The 20594-nt window shown below is 43.6% G+C and overlaps 1 protein-coding gene across 1 annotated transcript in view; it reads left to right on the top strand.

Annotated features, from left to right (window-relative positions):
* Nucleotides 1-20594, top strand: part of NLGN1 (neuroligin 1) — a 600845-nt gene that overhangs the window by 44276 nt on the left and 535975 nt on the right. The window lies entirely within an intron of this gene.

The following is a 20594-nucleotide window of genomic DNA, read 5'->3' as shown; positions in this document are numbered from 1 at the left end:
ATCCTCCTTGGACACATCTGCTCTGTGCAAGCTGGAAATTCTAGCACTGCCAGGGCAGGGGACCCTCTGCTGGTCTTGTGGTCCTTGCAAACAGGGCCGGATTTAGTTTTGATGAAGCCCTAAGCTACTGAAGGTAATGGAGCCCTTCATATGTCCAGCTGTCCTTTGTCAACAACAAATTGTTGCTGTGTTTTTTGGTTGAATATATGCTATATCAGGCTTCCTTAAACTCGGCCCTCCAGATGTTTTGTGACTACAATTCCCATCATCCCTGACCACTGGTCCTGCTAGCTAGTGATCATGGGAGTTGTAGGCCGAAAACATCCGGAGGGCCGAGTTTGAGGAAGCCTGTGCTATATGGTAATTTAGGGACCTAATAGGTATCTAAAGCCATTCGCACGTAACAAAATATGTATTTTATCAAAGTAATTGATATAGAAATGAGCAAACCAGTGATATTTTAGGGAGCAGGCTAGCAGGCGGGGCCCATTACTTACATCATAGGAGCCTTACACAACACAAAACACTGTTGCTGTGTGTAGGTTTTATTTTATTTGCTTTTTTATCTTATATTTTGGAAATGTACACCCAGTTTTTTTTTTCCTTTAAATTTTTGGGGTGGGGCCCTAAGCTATAGCTTGTTTAGCTCATACGTAAATCCGGCGCTGCTTGCAGATGCCCAATGATGCCATCCTAGGGACCTTTCCCCTAACATTTCAAATTAGTAACGCTGATGCAAAGGCCCTTATGCCTGATCCTATCCATCTTCTCCTTGTGCACAAAGGTGCTAGGAAGAAGCCATGCCTCCCAACTATCTCTAACTGCAACCATTTATCCACCGATCTGTGCAGCCCACCACACTTCAGTATTACAGGTCACTGTCCACTTTGTTGTTTGGGGTTCGCAGGGTTTTTTTATTTTGTCAACAGCAAGAACATCTTGTGAAGGAACCCGTCCCGAAAAAACTCCCAAATGCTGCTTGGCTTTAGCAATTATTTGCTTGATCACCCAACCAAGGCAATCAGTCTCTTTATATCCTACTGTACAGCAAGTCAGTGTATCGAACAGGAACACTGTCATGCTTATGAACAAATTTATTTTATGTTCTTTTCTGTAGTTTTTTTTTTACGTAATGCAGTCTTTGAAGCAGACAACTTTCCAAGTGATTCCGTCCTCCCCCCCAAAAAAAAAATTGGGGGGGGGGGCAATTTTTACTTAACCTTTTGCTGGAGCTCAAACCTCTGACGCCTGCATCTTTGTGTGAAGATGCCTGCTAGTGCCATCAGCAGTAGAGATCATATTTGCCTTTCTCTGGGAATAGAGAATGACAGTTTGCTGTTCCTTCCATGTGCCCAGTTGACCTAACTTGCTATGTTGCTTTTAGTACAGACAAGTTTATAAAAAGAGTTCACTTAACAGATTGCACATACCATCTTTCTTTCTTTTCTCCTGGTATTTTATTGCACTTTTCTAGCAGGCTAGAAAGCAAAACAAACTCTAAAAATTGCATAAATATATCATAAATAATTGATAATAAAAGTATCCAAAATTAATTTGCCAGCAGTAACATTTCAGTTTTGTTTTTTTTATAAAAAGAAATTGGGGATGAGCTTAGCAAATCTTGCTTCCCCTTTTACCCTCCGTGGTTTATTGTGCCAATTTTAGCTTTGTAAGAATATTGGATAGAGAAGGGAGCCAGTAGAATTTGTGACCTATAAAAAGATGGCCACATTGTCCAGAAACAGGCATGGTAAAGGAAAGGCATTCGGCACCTGGAGATTTGATGAAAAGATATTTCATTCAGAGGAACCTCCTGGTGGAAATTTGAATCAATATTATAGGGGAGAGGGAGGGAACAGGATGAACAAAGCATCTGCTGAGCTCTATATATGACAGTTCATATTCACAAGAAGCAGCAGACCATTTAGAAAGAAGTAAAGAAAAATTGGGGAAAACATTTGCAGATGATAATCACAGATGCTCGGTGGAGTTACATTATGAAGGGATTTGTTTTTATTTTTTTACAAGATCATGTTGGCATCTGAAAGGATGGGTAAAATGAATAGTGCTATTTGTTGCTGGAAATATGGCGCACCTAATGAAAAGTAGTAGTCGTAGTAATGGTAGTAGTAGTAGTAATAATTTATTATTTATACCCCGCCCATCTGGCCGGGTTCCCCCAGCCACTCTGGGCGGCTTCCAACAAAATATTAAAATACAGAAATCCATCAAACATTAAAAGCTTCCCTAAACAGGGCTGCCTCTTGAGATGCCTTCTAAAGGTCTGGTAATTGTTGTTCTCTTTGACCTCTGGTGGGAGGGCATTCCACAGGGTGGGTGTCACCACCGAGAAGGCCCTCTGCCTGGTTCCCTGTAACTTGGCTTCTCATAGCGAGGGAACCGCCAGAAGACCCTCGGCGCTGGACCTCAGTGTCCGGGCTGGACGATGGGGGTGGAGATGCTCCTTCAGGTATACTGGATCGAGGCCGTTTAGGGCTTTAAAGGTCAGCACCAACACTTTGAATTGTGCTCGGAAACGTACTGGGAGCCAATGTAGGTCTTTCAGGACCGGTGTTATGTGTTATGTACTAACATCGCCGCTGGGCCTTTCGTAATACAGCACAGTGAGGTGCAGTTTACTAGGTCAGGCTATATTTCCTATCTAGCTCAAGAGAATTGGCCCTCCTATCAAGCAGTGTGAACAAGCTGCCTCAGGCTGCTGATTTGGGGTGTCAGGGACAGAAAAAAATAGTCATTCAATTTATTATTGTAGTATTATTGTGTTACTGTTGCACTTGTGCTGCCTGGAAGAGGTGCTTGTGGGAATTTCTTTGGTTCAATATTATCTCCTCTGATCAGCAGTCCCTCTCCAGTGTTTATATGGAAAGAAGGGTCTATATAGAAAGAACTGTAGCTTGGCAGTAGAGAACCAATGGTGGAGTATCTTCTTTTCATGCAGAATCTCCCAGGTTCGGTCCCCTGTATTATCAGGTAAGTCTGGCAAAGATTCTGAAAAGCTGTTGCCATTACGAGTAGACACTACTGAGATGGAGGGTCTCAGGCATAACACACCTTTCACCATCAGCTACCCAGTCCCTTTAAAAAAAGAAAGAACTTGGAGATACAAATACTATGGAATCCGTCAACAGATCCCATGAGAAAAATGCTTATTTTCTTTGAACTTTGGGAGTTACAGTTACACCGGAAGAAAGTTGCGCTTTTTAGAGACAAGCATTGGATTTATTCTTGAGTGCAATCGAAATCTTACTGAATATCTCTGCAGATGCTGAAATTTTATGGATGATATGGACTCTTGCAGTAATTGTAGACCAGCTGAGAATGGAAAATCGATGCTTGGGGGTAGGCATGGAAGGAGATGGAAGCTTCTTTTAAACGACCAGAATGGACTTGTTGGAGTTTCAGCAGATGCATGAGTGAATTACGTGTCATCTTGTGATACGAAGTAGAATTAGTGGAAATCTTTGCTCTTTTCATGCTTATCGATCCTGCTTGGTTTTATTGTCTGCTTGTTATTTTTGTTATCCGTTTTTTGGGTCGTATTGGATTTTTGCTTTCCCCCCTTTTCTTCTCTTTTTGATGTGCATATAATTTTTAAAAAACCGCAAAGCAAGCTAGCAAGCCAGCCAACACTGAAGTCAGTCATAAAATAATCAGAGTTCAGAAAAAGGCAACTTCTATCAGCCTCCGGTGCAAAGGTTTTTGTAACTTAAACCATTTTTTGGAAAGGTTGCCAATGGGTTAACCAGACACAGGAAAGGAAAGGAAATTATATGCAGTGTAGTGGTTAGACTGCTGGACACGGACCTGGGAGACAACAGTTCAAATCCTCAGTTGGCCATGAAGTTCACTGGGTGACCTTGGGCCAGTCACTCTCTCTCAGCCTATCTCATAGGGCTGTTGTGAGTACAAAAATTGAAGATGTGTGTGGAGAAGTGTGTAGTCCACCTTCAGCTCTTTGGAAAAAAGTGAGATCTTATCTTTCCTCCCTCCCTCCCTTTGTCCTCAGCAGTTTTAGCAACAACTCCTGCGTGCGCTTTGTGCCGTCTGGTTCTCTTGCAAACACAACCTGCACATTCACTTGCTCAGCTCTTCTCCCGCAAATTTCAATTTTCATTCTATAATTTCAGTAATTTCTCTGACCAGTGGTTTGTATAAGGCAGCTTTCTATGGCTTTCCTACAGCTTGACACCTCAGGTGAGCCTGTGATTCAAGGCTGGGTGGAGCCAAGTCTAGAGAAAGATGCCCAGCTAGCTAAACTTTTAACAAACTAACAAACTCAACGGATAAAGCAATTTCCATTCAGCTCTCTGATTACATCGTATTAACTTGTGACACATGACGGTGTGACGTGCCGCAATGCCAATAATCAAGGTTTGGCCTTGTATTTTGTACGCTAAATCGATAGCTGTTTGTAATTTATCCGACAGAGATCTCGAAAAGATCTGGTGAGGATAGCTCTTGCATGCAAACCTATTTTTCGTTTAATTATTCCGTCCCTTATCTGGTGCTCTGAGCTCTTTGGATAAGTGTTAGCTTGATTGTTTAGCAACGAAGCTTCTGATAGTGTACTATCACCCTGCCAGATTCCATGCTACTTCATTCATGTTCTGCTTACGAGGAGGTAAAACAAGATCAATCAAGTATTAAGTAATTACTACATTGGACTACCACTACAAGATAAACCTGTAGTGAAATGCTCAGGCTATCTAATGTTTCAGCTCAGTTGCAATTATTTCCTGGAATACATACTGGCAAAAGGAAATTATGCTTGAATCAAAATAAGGTGAATTTGAACAACTTCATTTTAAAAGAACTGTATGTTGGATGCTGATGTCTTTCTGTGTACATTTGATAGTGTAGACAAAAGTATTGCTGAGATCTGCATGAGACCTAGAGGAATCTGATTATCTGATTGATCACCTGGTCATCTAATTTTCCAATCTAAAAATTCTAGTGTTGAGCAAGTGTGAAGAATTCTGCGAGAGTCAAGAATGTCTCAAAAGAACATTGGGAATTCTATTTTGTTCTGAGCTTTTCCACGAAGCGATGGTCCATTTTGGACGCCATAATTTTGGAAATGCTCAGCAGCGATCAAATTAATATGCCAGCACTTATTATTACTTATTGCGTATTTGTAGCAGGTTTGCACTATTTGTAACCCACCAAACCATGCGCACCGGCAGCAGCCATGAATGGTGGCCCACCAAGGTCACAGCAAGCCACCTCTTTCTGCCTGAAACTACAGTTCTGTGTCACAGAAGTGTCAAGCACCTGAGTCTCTGTCAGGGAAAGATGCAGGAAGTAGTAGTAGTAGTAGTAATATAATGCTCTGCATGTTGCATGACACTGGTCTGGCATGGCACTAACTGTGTTTCAATACAGTGGACTTTGTTGTTTCAAAATAAGAACTAGCGGACCCTTGTTGTCTCTGTTTGTTCCTCAGTTGATCTTTTGCAGGGGTAGGCAACCTAAGGCCAGGGGGCCGGATGCAGCCCATTCGCCTTTTCAATCCGGCCCACGAACAGTCTGGAAATCAGCGTGTTTTTACATGAGTAGAATGTGTGCTTTTATTTAAAATGCATCTCTGGGGTATTTGTGGGGCATAGGAATTCATTCATTCTCCCCCCCCCCCAAATATATATAGTCCAGCCCCCCCACATGGCCCACAGCTGAAAAAGGTTGCTGACCCCTGATCTTTTGTAACAGAAAGTGGCAGATGCAGTGGAGGTGGGAGCTCAAACAATTCTAAACTGTCCTGTGCTAAGTCCAGACACTCGCATAGACCAGGCTACCTGACATTTCTGAGCTACTATATACAGTATGGAGATTAAATAAAATAAGGCCAACTGGCAAAAAAGCATTCTCGAGTACTTTGGCCCCTGGATACTAAATCTCTCCTCTTTTATACCAAATTATGTTGCAATGCAAATCCAGCTTCTCTCCCCCCCCCCCCGTCCCAACTTACTCCTTGACATCACATTTCATTAGAAATGGGAATCCAACTCTGAAATTTTCAGGCACAGGAGTTGTACTCACTGACCTTTTCCAACATACCAGGCCTTACATGAACTTGACATGAAACAGTGAGGGATTTTTATTTTTTAAGGGAGAGGATTAGACTACGCTTGGTGACCAGAGTGCTTATTTTATCCTCCCTCCCTTGTGTCAAGGTATTGAAGGCAGGGGGTGCAGAAGGAGGCGACTGTATTATCAGATCAATTTTGATTCACCCGCTCTAGCTGTGGAAGAGGAATCATGCCTGGAAGGAAGCTCAAGGCATGTTCAAACTGTCTATCCAATTGCAAGGTGCTCTCTTGCTTCTGAATGAGACAGCCGAGAGACACTTGGGGAGCCCGAAGGGGGGAAATGAACACGTCGTTTCTTAATTAGGACACCTTTGGAGCTGCAACGTGCAAAAATGGCAGCCGGGGTTTCTGCCTAGCCCAGCCATTTTTAATCTGCGTCTCCCGAACGAGCCTTCTGTGTCCCACAAAGTTGGAGCGGGGCCAAGGGTGAATCAGCAAATCCATGCCTCCCGAAAGGTCAAAGGAGCATCATGCGCTCCCCTGCCCATAGATATGTCAGGAGCAAAAGTGCTGAGGTGAGCGTTCACGTGGCGTAAATCTGCAATGTAGATGAGCAGGAGCAGCGTTGCATTAATGCAGTCTCATGACAGTGACAGTTACAAGACTGGAAAAGGCCATAACCCCATCACTTGTTTTGTGTAACCTGCCAACCTTCTTTGCTGCACTGTATGAAAACCGAGCCATAGTGCGTTGGCCTGGCAGAAGCCTATGTCTTTTCTTTCCATGGCAGTTCCATAACTTCATGCTTATCGGCAAAGTCAGGTTTTGCAGTGCAGATTCAATTCATACTTGGCTTGGGTAGTCTTACTCACAACTGGCACATATTCACCAACACAGACCCCTCACTAAGCGGTATAATGAAGCCTGAGTGTGCTTTGTACAGTTGTTGTTATTAGTGGTTACAACAGTATCAGCAGAAGCAATTACCGTATTTTTCGTTCCAGAAGACACACTTTTTTCCCTCCTAAAAAGTAAGAGGAATTGTCTGTGCGTCTTATGAAGCGAATGCGTGGTTCCTGGAGCCGAATTGCCCAGGGGCTAAAGGCAGATTGTGCTTCTTCTTCTTCTTTTTTCTTCTTTTTTTAAGAAAGAGGTAAAGGCTAACGAGGGAAAGAGAAAGGAACCAGCTCAGCAGCTGATTGCAAGAGATCAGAGAGGGAGATAAGGGAGCCAGCTCTCTTCATGGCCCCTTGCCTAGGCCTCAGTTGTTGTCTGCAGAGGGAGACATGTGACTGGCTGATTAGATTATCTGTCTGGAAACTGTAGAAATGGATCCCTTTCCTAGAGAAGCTGCAGAACTGTGAGTTGAACCCCATAAAAATAGGATTTTTTCCCATTCACAAAAAAGCTGCACAACTTTGAGCTGATCCTAAAAAATGGAGCTTCCCCCCTTTGCAAAAAAGATGCACAACTCTGAGCTGGACCCCCCCCCCCCCCGAAAATGGGGCTTTCCCCATTTGCAAAAAAAGCTGCAACTTTGAGCTGATCCTAAAAAAATGGAGCTTTCCCCCTTTGCAAAATAAGCTTCCTCAAATATTTAATTTTTTTTGGGGGGGGGGAGGCACCTAGGCCTTTAGGAGTTGGCTGCTATGCCTAGGACAATTCAAGAAAGCAAAATATTTTTTCTTGTTTTCCTCCTCTAAAAACTAGGTGCGTCTTATGGTCAGGTGCGTCCTATGGAGCGAAAAATACGGTAGTACCGTACTTCAATTCCTGCCTTTTTCATGGATCAAATGATAACCCTCTGTTTAGCACACTTGCGAGCCCAGGCTCGGTGGTGCCAAGAGTGAAAGGGCGGCTGAATGCAACCCAGGCAGCTATAAAACACATGGCAGCAGTGTGGGATGAAACAGGCCACAACTTGATTGATTAAAGATATCAGCAGGATTGGGTTGCAGGCATTGGGTATACATCCTGGAACGTGCCGGCTTGCTGATTGGCAAATTATGGCTCACCCTATAAGGTGCACAATTCTAGGCAACCCCCATAATCACCATTTGGGGGTGCTATGACCCGTCAGCCCCCAAGCTGGGCATCTAGACAAGAAGCTCTTTCCCCAGACTCCCTTTACAGAGATACTCTGCTACCCAGTGGCGGAGCTACATGATCCAGCACCCAGAGCGGCGAACATGTCCCAAGGAGGTGGCCACGATCTCACACATCCCGGATGGCACCTGGGGCAGACCACTCCCCCCACCCCCACCTTCGTCTGCCAGTGCTGCTACCATGATGTGAGAAACCCCACCCACACCACTTGCTAAAAGTCTAGAGACCCATTCCTAATCCACCATCAAGTTGTGACAGTTGCTATGAGGTAGGCAAAACCTCCAGGCTGGCCAATTGGCCAGCAGGGAAAATTCCTTCCTGGCCTCCAAAATGGCGGCCGAAGTACTTCCATAGCAAGCCAAACCAAAGCTTGCCCACTTGCACCTGGGCAGCTACCAGACACACATATAAGGGAAGGGAGAATGGGAATCTGGAGGACAACCAAGGTGCAGAGGGCTTATATTTCAAGGGAGTGGACCAGAGAGAAGACTGAAAGGTGGGGTCTCTCTTTTGGTCCATGTGTGGCCCGTGGGAGAGTCCTCAGCAGCTGACCTGGCTGGTGAAGGAGGGAGGACCCCCTCTCCAGTCACAGGAAGGAGCCTCTTCTGCAATGGCCAAGCCAACCCCCCCTGTATCCCTAATTACTGGCATCCAGTTGCTCTCATTGGGTTCTCAACCTCTGCCATAACTCTCCTGAAAAGGCTGAAATCTGTTTCAAGTTAGTAAAGTTCAGCTAGCAAGTGACTCTTCCAAACGTTACCTGTGGACTGCTGGAACTTCATGGATCTCTGGAATTATTTAGCACATGACATAACCATTGGGTTAGATCTATGTGTCCGCAAAGTGCACATTATATTTTCCTCCCTGCATATGCAGAGGGAAAAGTTGCCCATTTCCCTTTATGGGGTTGCCCTTCTAACTTTCGGAACTACAGTATACACATGTGAAAATGCCATGTTATTAGAGAGAGTATTGACATTTATTAAAATTGCTGCCTGGTCTTCCCTGTCGTAAAGCTAAGGCCTCCTGCTTCTTAATGGATAAGATACTAAGGCACACCATTGGAATAGAGGAAGATTCATTTCCACGATGCAGGGAGGCAGAGCATTTCACAGCGTAGGAACTAGCCTACTTTGTTACAAATGTAATATTGACATTTGTTCCTCCAGCCCACTCTCCTCTCCGGCTCTTTCATCGCTGGCATGTGGCCCTTGGATGGTTCTCCAGAAGGAAATGTGGCCCTCAGGCTGGAAAAGATTTCCCACTCCAGCTTTATTATAAAGAGGTTTTGTCCTGCCAGAATGCGATGGCTGAACATGGAGCATCTGCTATATCCCCCAAAGACCAGCTGTATTTCTGGTTGGAAAATGCTTGGACTTAATAATAGATTCTCCCCTAGTTTCTGAGACCAGAAGTTGGCCTTGCGACAACCATTTGCTGGGCTAAAAATGCCGTGTGCTTTGTGAAATGCAAGGCAGGTGGTCAGCCTAATGTTATCTATAACCTTATTCAATGCCTTCAAGAGTTCTGGCATCTGTTTCGCCTGTCCTTTAATTACAGTTGTTTGGTTATGGAGTGATGGAATAAAAATGACAGATTGCAGTGTTCCTCAATGTAACAAATAATCTACAGGCATGATCAAAGTTGCTGTTAATTATTGCCAGTTTCTTTGTGCCATGCTTTTGATCATTATTTCCTCCCCATGAAGATCTCTGACTTCCAGGCAAAAGAGAGAGAGAGGGGAAAACACATTGTGGATTTTTGCAGTTATAGATCTTGCTTTTGTTGTTTTTAAATTACATAATGCATTGGGGCTACAGAAAAATTAAGTGTTAGTTTGCTTTTGATAAATTGAACCCAAAGTCTTGTGTGAAGTAGCTGTCACTTCATTAAACATCTAGAAGACGGCACATGCAAAACAAGCTGTCTTGGAGAAGATCAATGTTTTGTGATGTAGTTAGCTAATAATTCAATTTCTTCATCTTTAAATGTAATTAGGAGAGAGAATTCAAGAAACACAAAGGCTCGCGATGAATGGGCAAGGTTGATGCATGGAAGGGACAGGGAACTTGTGGCCCTGCAGAAGTTCTTGGGGGACAACTCTCATAATCAGTGGCCATTGGTCATGTTGGCTGTGGCTGATAGGAGCTGGGGTCCATCAACACCTGAATGGAGAAGAGAAGCCAAGTTTCGCCTGGAGAAGAGAAGGTTAAGGGGTGATATGATAGCCATATTCAAATATATAAAAGGATGTCATATAGAGGAGGGAGAAAGGTTGTTTTCTGCTGCTCCAGAGAAGCGGACACGGAGCAATGGATTCAAACTACAAGAAAGAAGATTCCACCTAAACATTAGGAAGAACTTCCTGACAGTAAGAGCTGTTTGGCAGTGGAATTTGCTACCAAGGAGTGTGGTGGAGTCTCCTTCTTTGGAGGTCTTTAAGCAGAGGCTTGACAGGCATATGTCAAGAATGCTTTGATGGTGTTTCCTGCTCGGCAGGGGGTTGGACTGGATGGCCCTTGTGGTCTCTTCCAACTCTATGATTCTATGATTCTATGAATGGTGGCAGATTCCCTACTCCCTACTCCATTCCACACTTATGTTTTTTCCATGTAGGAGGAAGGATTGTTCCGTACCTAGGAGGCCACAGTTGACTGGAGCTCAACAGCCAAATACTGTGGTCTGCTAGGTATGGGACAGTCAGGAGTGGTGTTTATTTCCCTTCTCATGGCATTTCAGTTCACTCGTTCTGCACCGGACTGCTCCCAGACCAAATAGAACTGCAGGTGTGGACCATCTTCATCACCCTCCATTTTAATGTTTTGAATATCTTGTGTTGTTGTTGTTTTTTAATGCATGGTTTATCCCTGTCATACAAAGTGACAGAGGTGCACACACAGTTCTGATCACAATTGGTCCCAGGCATGTCCGTTTGCTGAACGAGCACTGATGATGTACATTTTCCTGTGAACAAAATACAATGAACATTAGCACCATGCTGACCATGTAGCTCATCTTTTTGTTGTTGTTGCAAGCTTTGCAAGTGAAGCCGAAAGCTTCCTAATCTTTGTTTCAGTTGTCTCTGGGAGGTGACTGGCACCCTGACTGAGCTGACTGAGCCCAGGTTGCCTCCTCCTAAATCTGGTCCTGGTTCTGCACACTGAATTGAATTCTAGGCATGGGAACCAAGCCATAGAAGAGGGCAACTGTTTGTTCATAATGCTATAGGTCTCATGAGAAAATAACTACAATGAATGCTCTTATTATACACTACTTCTCCCTCCTACATCGCCATTTAATTGGAATTTTCTTTGAATCCAAGAAAGAGACTTTTTGCCGAATCTCCCCCTCCCACCTTCCCTGAAATTTGAAACGGTGCCTCTGATTGCAAAAAAAGATGTGTTGAGGTCCGGAATGGAAGATTACCCATTTCTTTAGTTTACTTTCCCATGGCTGTCTTTACATCACCTTCAAATCTCAAATTTAATTATTTCCGATGACTTGACCCTAACCTCTCTCCACATCACAAAGAACCTGTAATGTTTGCAACCATTAGCAACCTCTGTGAAAGGGGGGGAATCCAGAATGCTCATGGAGAACCTGAGTGCCTGCATTATATTACCTCATGGAGCTGTTGAACTGTTGAACTGCCAAAGGAATAATTGAGATTCATAAGGAAACCCCAGAAATCGCTTGACTCCTGATCCCCCAACTCCTGTTGCCCCCCTGTCACTTAAAATCTTACTGGCCAGCAGTCGATATGGTGGCATTACACAGGAAGAGGGAAGGAGGGAGATCTACCCTCACTGTGCTCTGGTGTACCATATAACAGCACTTCAGGATGAAAGCCCAAGGGCCCATGGGAAATATTCAGCAAAATGTGAGGGACAGCCATTCGTATATATATATATGGGAAATAAAAAATTGCACTCAAGGACACCATTGATTTGGGGACTAAACCTATGGTCCACCTCTTGTGTCTCCCAACATTAAGAATCAATCAGGCTGTTTGTATGTATAGCCCCATCCTGGGTTCTGTTTCTTGGTCACACTAGAATGTGACGGAATGTTGCAAGGGCGAGGCAGAATGTTGAGAGTAGGCTTTCATTCCTATCAATGTCAGGCGTGAGATTCTACAGTGATCACTGAGATATTGGTGATGGCTCATCAGCTCTGCTAATTAAGACCCTGGCTATAAAATGAGGGGGGGGGATGAAAAGTCAGAGCTTGTCAAAATTTTAATATGCAGTGGAAGCTGAAGCAGGATTTAGAAATATCTAAGTTGGAACTCTGGAGTTTCCAACCCCTCTCAAATTACATTTGATCTCTTCAGTTACTCACGTTTAGACCCCATTGGCAGGAGGTTGCTGAAGGCTTATTGGCATTTTGTAATACTTGGGTGTCTTGACAAATATACAGGTGGAACATAGCTGGAGGTGTATGATATAGCATGATATAATAACATGCACATTGTACACTTGCCACAACAAAACATAATTATAGGGGGGAAAGTTGCACAAACATTATTTTCTTGTCCTTGCCCCTACAATAGACTAGTTAGGTAGGCCATTATTCGTCCTTTTTTGCAGGTGAAGAAAGGTTCACTAAGATTGTCTCAGCACACAGACATATGGAAAGCCTGTGGCCTATAAGCAGTATTTGAAAGCAGGATTCCACCACCCAACTTTCCATTGGATCTCACTCACTGTACATTTGTGTATGAATAGTAAATCTTGAAGTCTTCTTGTCCTTGAACTGGTGGTACTCTGACCATATTACCTGCGTGCTGCTCTCCATACATAAACAGTGATGGTGTATTACTAGCTGGTATTTGTAAAGTTGCAAAAACATCAAGATGAAGTAGCCTCCTGCTCTAGTTGGCATGCTCAGGTTAATTTATTTCTGTTCTGGGTCAGTTTTGCCTACATTCAATCACAGATCTGTTCCGTTCCATTTTGTTGCAAGTTTTAAAAACAAAAACAAAAAACAAGGCACCAAAAATCGCATTTAAATTGCATGCAGTTTGTATGCATCTCCCCCGAAATACATCATTTTGTGTGCCTTCTAATGCATGTTCTCTTCAAATACACATGCATGCACCCCCCTCCAAAATACACATTTTTTTTGCATGCATTCATTTTGAACTGAAGCTACATTGCAAAATTCAGAGAAACGTACAATCTGACTTATAGCTGCGTTCTGATCTGCAAAGACGTCTAGTATCGGCAGTTAGGTCAGCTCACTTCAAAATGCAAATGGAACAAATTTCTTCTTCACCCCTGCCTTGTAGCATCCACCAGGTGGCTATTCCTAGGAGGAACTGGTCGCTGGGCAGGGCATCAAGCACAAAATCTTACTCTTGTTGGACCCACAGCGATAGCTCTACCAGCAACTGCAGTGGACTTGGGATTTTCTGGTTAGTAGTTAAGGGGAGAGTTATGGGTTGTTTTACAGAGTAAGAAGTCTTTAGCGTATTGTAAAAGTGGGGCATTTGGATCCGTTGGGTCCTTCTTGCTGCTTTCTGCGCACATGGTTGTAAATGGTGTCCAATACACTAATGAATGAGGCCCCAAGTACCCTTGTTGGTGCTTACGCACCAGATGGTGCCGTATACCGTATTGGTCAACAGAGCAGGATTACAATGAAGACAAATTGAGCTAATAAAGTAGAACACACTTGTGAATTCTGAATAAGGCTTTGTACACAGTAGGAGCATTAGTATGAGCCTATCACTCTTATATATATATAAAAGTGAGTGGTGGGGGAAACAATCTGATGTAAGCATAAGGGCAATCCCTGTGCTAGGTAGATGTAAACAAAGCCTTGGGGTTAACAGGAAAAGGATAATCTATATTAGAATATTTGAAAACAAATACATAAAACAGCCAGCGTGTTGTGAATGCTAATAGCGACTAGGCTGCATGTTTCCTCCAGCTGCGAATCTGGGATATGGCAGCAAAATTAGAGACTGCAGTTATAATGGAGCATTTGATTTGCAATTAATTTTAATTTGACAATTACAAAGGTAATTGATTTAGGAACATAAGAAAAGCCCCAGAGAATCTAGACGCTGCCAAACTGCTGCTCCAGTCCTGGGAGATGGTTTGCATCGTATGAAATACCCCCGCCGGCAGGTTCATTCGCAAGATGTGCCCTTGAGCCCAGGAAACACAGGAAAGAGTAGGGTGCTACAAATTTTGCTTTCCTGTTTCCCATATATTTATTGATTTGATTTGCGTCCCACTTTTCCTCCAAGGAGCTCAAAATGGCATTTATGGTACCCCCTTCCCCCATCTTATCCTCACAACAACTCTATGAGGTAGGTTAGGCTAAGAGACAATGACTTGCCCAAGGTCACCCAATGGGCTTCATGGCTGAGTTGGGATTTGAACCCTGGTCTCCCGGGTTCTGGTCCAACATTCTAACCACTGCACTACACTGGCTCTCACAAAATTAGAAATTTGTGTGTTTGTGTTTTAGGTGGATCTCAGGTAAGAAGAGGTTGTATACTTATGGATGATACTGATGAACTTGCCCCACATTGATCCGCCCCCCTGCTAAAACGTGTGACCATTTGTTCATGGCAAGGGAACTGCTGTTATATAAACCTAAGTGTTAGGTTATCAAATACTTACAAAGTGCTGCTTCGGGAAACTCTCTTATGAGCATTGTCTACCTGAGAGCAGAACTCCAGGATCTCAGGTGGAGTTTTGTCGCATCACTTCCTACCTGATACACCTGTTTAGCTGGAGATGCCAGGGGTTGAACCTCAGGAATCCTGTCTCCAAAGCACATGCTCTAATCCAGGCATCCCCAAACTGTGGCCCTCCAGATGTTTTGGCCTACAACTCCCATGATCCCTAGCTAACAGGACCAGTAGTCGGGGAAGATGGGAATTGTAGTCCAAAACATCTGGAGGGCCGAAGTTTGGGGGTGCCTGCTCTAATCCGAGCCACAGTCCCTCTCCCAATTGGACCACAAAGCTTTTTTGGACCCTTCCAACCCCATAAGCCTATGATTTACAGAACAACATTGTAACAGGTTGCATTTAGTTTGTCATTTCCATTGGAAGCCTCCCATTAGATTCTTCCTAGGAGAGCAGTCCCTGTCTGATGCCATTTGGACAACTTACCTGATCAGTCAGTCTTGTTCAATTAGGAGAGCTGCCAATAAGGAGCGAATGCTAAATGTCAGAAAACAGTAGTGGAAACAGCCCCCATCAAAAGGCACGTTAAACTAGTGTCTCTCACATACAAACCATTTCAGCTGTGCGTGAGTGATAAGTGGTTTGGACATTGGGGAAATGCCTCATCTAGAGGGATCTGAATACATAAACACATGAACACACGCACACAAGCTTCACTGCTGGCAGAACTACCAGAATTGCACTGCAGACAGATTTAATTCAGCTTGCGCTTGGCAAATCTTTACCATTCAAGATGGACAAGTCAAAGGAAAAAGGGCAGAGCTGGAGAACGACTCTAATGAGTTCTCCTGCTGCAGATATAGATGACAGATAATGCCGTTACAAGTTTCAGCTGCCTTGATTGTTGTGAATGGACCTGTCACTCCGCAACTGATAGACAATCCAGGACTTGAAGAAAGGTCTTTATGTCCCTTAATGGATGGAAATCTCTCTACATTCTTTCAGAGCAGGGATGGGGAATCTGTGGGCCCTTCACATACTGTTGGAACACAATGTCCTTTACCACTGACCATTGGGAGTTCAACACAACTAGAGGGCCACAGCTACCCCTATCTATTTTAGGATGTCTCTGCCTTCAGCTAGTGGGAGCTGTGTTAGCTGCAGGAATAATAATAATAATAATAATAATAATAATAATAATAATAATAATAAATTATTTATACCCCGCCCATCTGGCTGGGTTTCCCCAACCACTCTGGGTGGCTTCCAACCGAATATTAAAAACAGTACAGCATCAAACATTAAAAACTTCAGTTGTCTTCTAAAAGTAAAATAGTTACTTATTGCCTTGACATCTCCTGGGAGGGCTGGTGCCACTACCGAGAAGGCCCTCTGTCTGGTTCCCTGTAACCTCACTTCTCGCAATGAGGGAACCGCCAGAAGGCCCTTGGTGCTGGATCTCAGTGTCCGGGCTGAATGGTGGGGGTGGAGATGCTCCTTCAGGTATACAGGACCGAGGCCGTTTAGGGCAGGCATCCCCAGACTTCGGCCCTCCAGATGTTTTGGACTACAATTCCCATCATTCCTGACCACTGGTCCTGTTAGCTAGGGATCATGGGAGTTGTAGGCCAAAACATCTGGAGGGCCACAGTTTGGGGATGCCTGGTTTTGGGCTTTAAAGGTCAGCACCAACACTTTGAATTGTGCTCGGAAACGTACTGGGAGCCAGTGTAGATCTCTCAGGACCAGTATTATGTGGTCTCGGCGGCCACTCCCAGTCACTAGTCTAGCTGTCGCATTCTGGATTAATTGCATTTTCCGGATCACCTTCAAAGGTAGTCCCACGTAGAGCGCATTGCAGTAGTCCGAGCGGGAGATAACCAGAGCATGCACCACTCCGGCAAGACAGTCTGCGGGCAGGTAGGGCCTCAGCCTGTGTACCAGATGGAGCTAGTAGACAGCCACCCTGGACACAGAATTAACCTGCGCCTCCATGGACAGCTGTGAGTCCAAAATGACTCCTAGGCTGCGCACCTGGTCCTTCGGGGGCACAGTTACCCCATTCAAGACCAGAGAGTCCTCCACACCTGCCCGCCTCCTGCCCCCCCAAAACAGTAAAGCAGTAAATTAACCCACACAAATACAATTGCATTCTGCTAGTTGAGGGGCTCCCCAACTGTGGCCTGTGGGCCACTAGTGATGCATGAGCTTCATTCATTTGGTTCGCAGCATACAATTAAAGAGCATCCAGCATTTAGCACACCACATTATAATGCTACAACAGTCAGAAAAATTATTAAGTGGTCTGCCAAGACCCTAAGCAATTTCTGCCTGTAGGAGGAAATGTTTTGGAACCGCTGTGCTAGACAAAGGAAGCTAAGTTTCTTGAAAACAGTTAAAGCAGGTCATCAGAGTCTTCCAGGTACCTGCTTCTGACCCAGTGAAGTGGCTGGGAAGGATGGGAATGGAGGACCAAACTGGAATTGTTTGTGACCCCCAGAACATCTTCACAGAATCTGGTGGATGTGCTCAAAAGCCTGTGAGACTAACACAGGCAGAGGAAGGTTCACCACCAATTATATTGAAAAAGGGGGGGGGGGTTCATAATCTTTCTTCTGATTTAGGTAGGCTCTGCTTAGAATGTTATGGAACTTTGTGAGTATATTCTGAGAGCCAGTTGCTGGTACTGCCTCCACATATTATAATATTGGAGCAACAGTTCCTGTTTCCTCCTGCCGTGTTTTCCATTATCTCACCAGTTCAAGGCAAAGTTAGGTGCCACTTATTCCATTTACAGTATTTCTAAAGAAGATGGGTTTTATTCCATAAGATGAAAGAAAAGGAATGAACCCTTGCATGATTATTCAGGCTATGTTTTTAACATGCTTATGTGATTTTTATTATTGTATGTTTACTCTGGTTGAAAATTATTTCTGGGGACACACACACACACACACACACCCCAGACTCTTTTTGTATTTGCACCTTAATGTTAGAGGTCTGATTCCCCACTACATCAATCATGCAGACAATGTGATCAAATAATCAGAGAAACAATTTTAATTTAGGCATGGACAGAGACTGAAGGTACAATCCTATATGTATACACAGTAACCTGGAAATAAGTCCTGTTGAACTCAATGGGGTTTCCTTCTGACAATGCATGCATAAGATCTGGCAGTTATAGCTAGAGTAAAGAGTGTCAATAATGGTTTGATACCTTATCAGACATGGGCTCCCAAATATGTATATCTGGGCTCCCAAATATGTATATCTGAAGGACCACACAACAAAAGTGTATTAAAGTTTTCCCAGTCTTCCAGCATATCACCTACATTGTTTTAAACTAATGAATATGGATTTTACTGTTTTCAGTGTGGAATGGTTTTTATTGGCCTTCTGGTTTAATGTGTCATTGACTTACTTTGCAATGGTTCTTCCTCTTCTTTGAAAATTGCAAGTAGCATACAACACACACACACACACACACACACACACACACACCTTCCACATGTGAGGCATGACCAATCGCAAGATCCAGATTCCGACTGTGAATTTTGTGACCAATGAGACGTTCCAAATATGGATCAAGTCTCTGACTTTGTGATTTGAGCCACTCTTTTAATAAAAATGCACAGCCAGAGACGAATCAATTAGGTAAGTGTCTGACATGCCCAATGCTCTCAGCGCCGATAAAAACCCACATGGAGAAAGCAAGAGGATGAATCTACTTTGCATAAATTTCCAATTGCATGGAAGTGATGAGTCATCATTGACTGACTTTGTGTTTGCCCCCCCCCCCCAGTTGATACATGGGCAGTTGTGTACACAGCCTGCTTCCTGGTGACAGATCACAGGCAAATGGAGTAGAAAAGGGGAAGGCAAGCTAGTCAGTGGAAGAAAGGTAGATTTGTGGTCTGAAATCCTGAGACCTTGTTTGGAGCATGTGACTTTATTCACTAGTGCATTACTAAAAACAGAACCAAAGAGAGACTCATTATCCGAGAATGTTATATTGTTGCTTATGCGCATGAAGTTATGAATTTGCATTCCAAGTGGCACCTGAAATTGAAATTTTGCAACTTCAAACTGGTGCAACCCATTCTCTGAAAATGAGTTCTTGTGATCAGGAACCCGGTTGCCTGAGACCCTATTTGCCTGGAGATCTAGGCACTAAGCACATGCTCTACCACTGAACTATCACCATTCCTTTTCTACACTGAACCCTAAGCTGCCTTATACCCGATCAGATTACAGTGGTGCCTCGCTTAACGAATGCCCTGCTTAACGAAACTTCCGCTTAACGAAAGGATTTTTTGAGCGGAGCTTGCCTCGCTAGACGAATGCATTTTACGAAAAATTCATCTAGCGAATCACAGTTTCCCATGGGAATGCATTGAAATTCAATTAATGCGTTCCTATGGGCAAAAAAAATTCAAAAAAAATCAATGCATTCCTATGGGATTCGCTAGACGAATTTTTCGCTATAAGAAAAGACCCGTGGAACGAATTAATTTCGTCTAGCGAGGCACCACTGTATTTGCCCATTTGTTCTATTCTAGTCAGAGAGTCTTGCTCAGATGGGTTTCCCCTCACCTGCACCTTTTTAACCAGAGACGTTTCCTTTTAACCTTCAGAACTACAAGCCAACCAGAGCATGAATTACCTCAGCAAGGATCATGCCAGTCTGGCTGGTTGCTAGGCAACACCTCCACCACCACGCTTGTTTGGGCTGTCAACAGAATTAACCCTTAGGTTAACTGACCTCTGCAGTTGTACTTCCAGCAGGAACATCAGATCTTTTGCATGCAAAGTGAGTACAGTACTCTACCACCACTGAGCAATGATACTTTTTTTTAACAATGCCATAGAATTCCTCCATGCTTAAGAACTTACCCATCGTAAGTAGGGTAACAAACAATAACCAGACATTTCAAGCATTGAAAGTGTTCAATGCCTGAACTTCATGGCTCTGTTGAATGGGGAGCATTTATACAGCTGTTAAATATGGATGAATGACGGTGATTTCAAACCTTCTGGTCAGAAAGCTTTATGAAAAAAGAACAGGAGGAAATGGAGACATTCACTGTTACTTTGCACCGGCTGAAGATGTGTTCTGAAGAAGTCTTTGTCACTGTGCAGAAAAGGCGCCGTCATTTTATTTGTGTTAGAGAGTCATATTTTGATTTCTTGCTGTGTATTACTCATTTCCGGATTGGTTCATAGGCTGTGTTATTATCCACCATTTTCAGTACCGAAAGCTCTGATCTCATGGCAGACTAGAAGCCCAAGGAGGAACATTGACAGATATTACAATGTGGCTTTATTCATAACCTTTTTACACAATATAGCAATTTATCCTGGCTATGCTTTCCCCCCTTCCAATATTCTTTTTTATTTTATTTTTTGAAAGACCCTGTTTTGACACCATTTATTTATAAAAGCCTCATTTTTGGACTCAGTAGGGACATTTTTGCAAAGTGAAGTGATTCTATCCAGTAACGGCCTGCTCACTCTAATATCCTGGGTATTATGGTGTGTAGGATATAAATTAAGTTACATTCTGTGCTGCTGAGATGGTGTGCTATGAAAGGTTTATTTTATTTACAAAAACCTCTGAGTCAGCGTCGTCGTGCTCTGACACACGGCACCTTAATGTTGCCTATATATGCAGTCAAAGAGCATTCACCCATTTTTGCTAAATATGATCAACACACATATTCTTCTGGTGCCAAATTGTTAGGCATTGTAGGTTAATAATAATTGCATTTTCCAGATGTCAGCCCTCTTAAGAT

This window comes from Zootoca vivipara, chromosome 5, assembly GCF_963506605.1.
Source record: "Zootoca vivipara chromosome 5, rZooViv1.1, whole genome shotgun sequence".
Lineage (NCBI taxonomy): Eukaryota > Metazoa > Chordata > Lepidosauria > Squamata > Lacertidae > Zootoca > Zootoca vivipara.
Note: the sequence above shows the minus strand (reverse complement) of the source record. Positions and strands in the feature narration are given on the sequence as shown.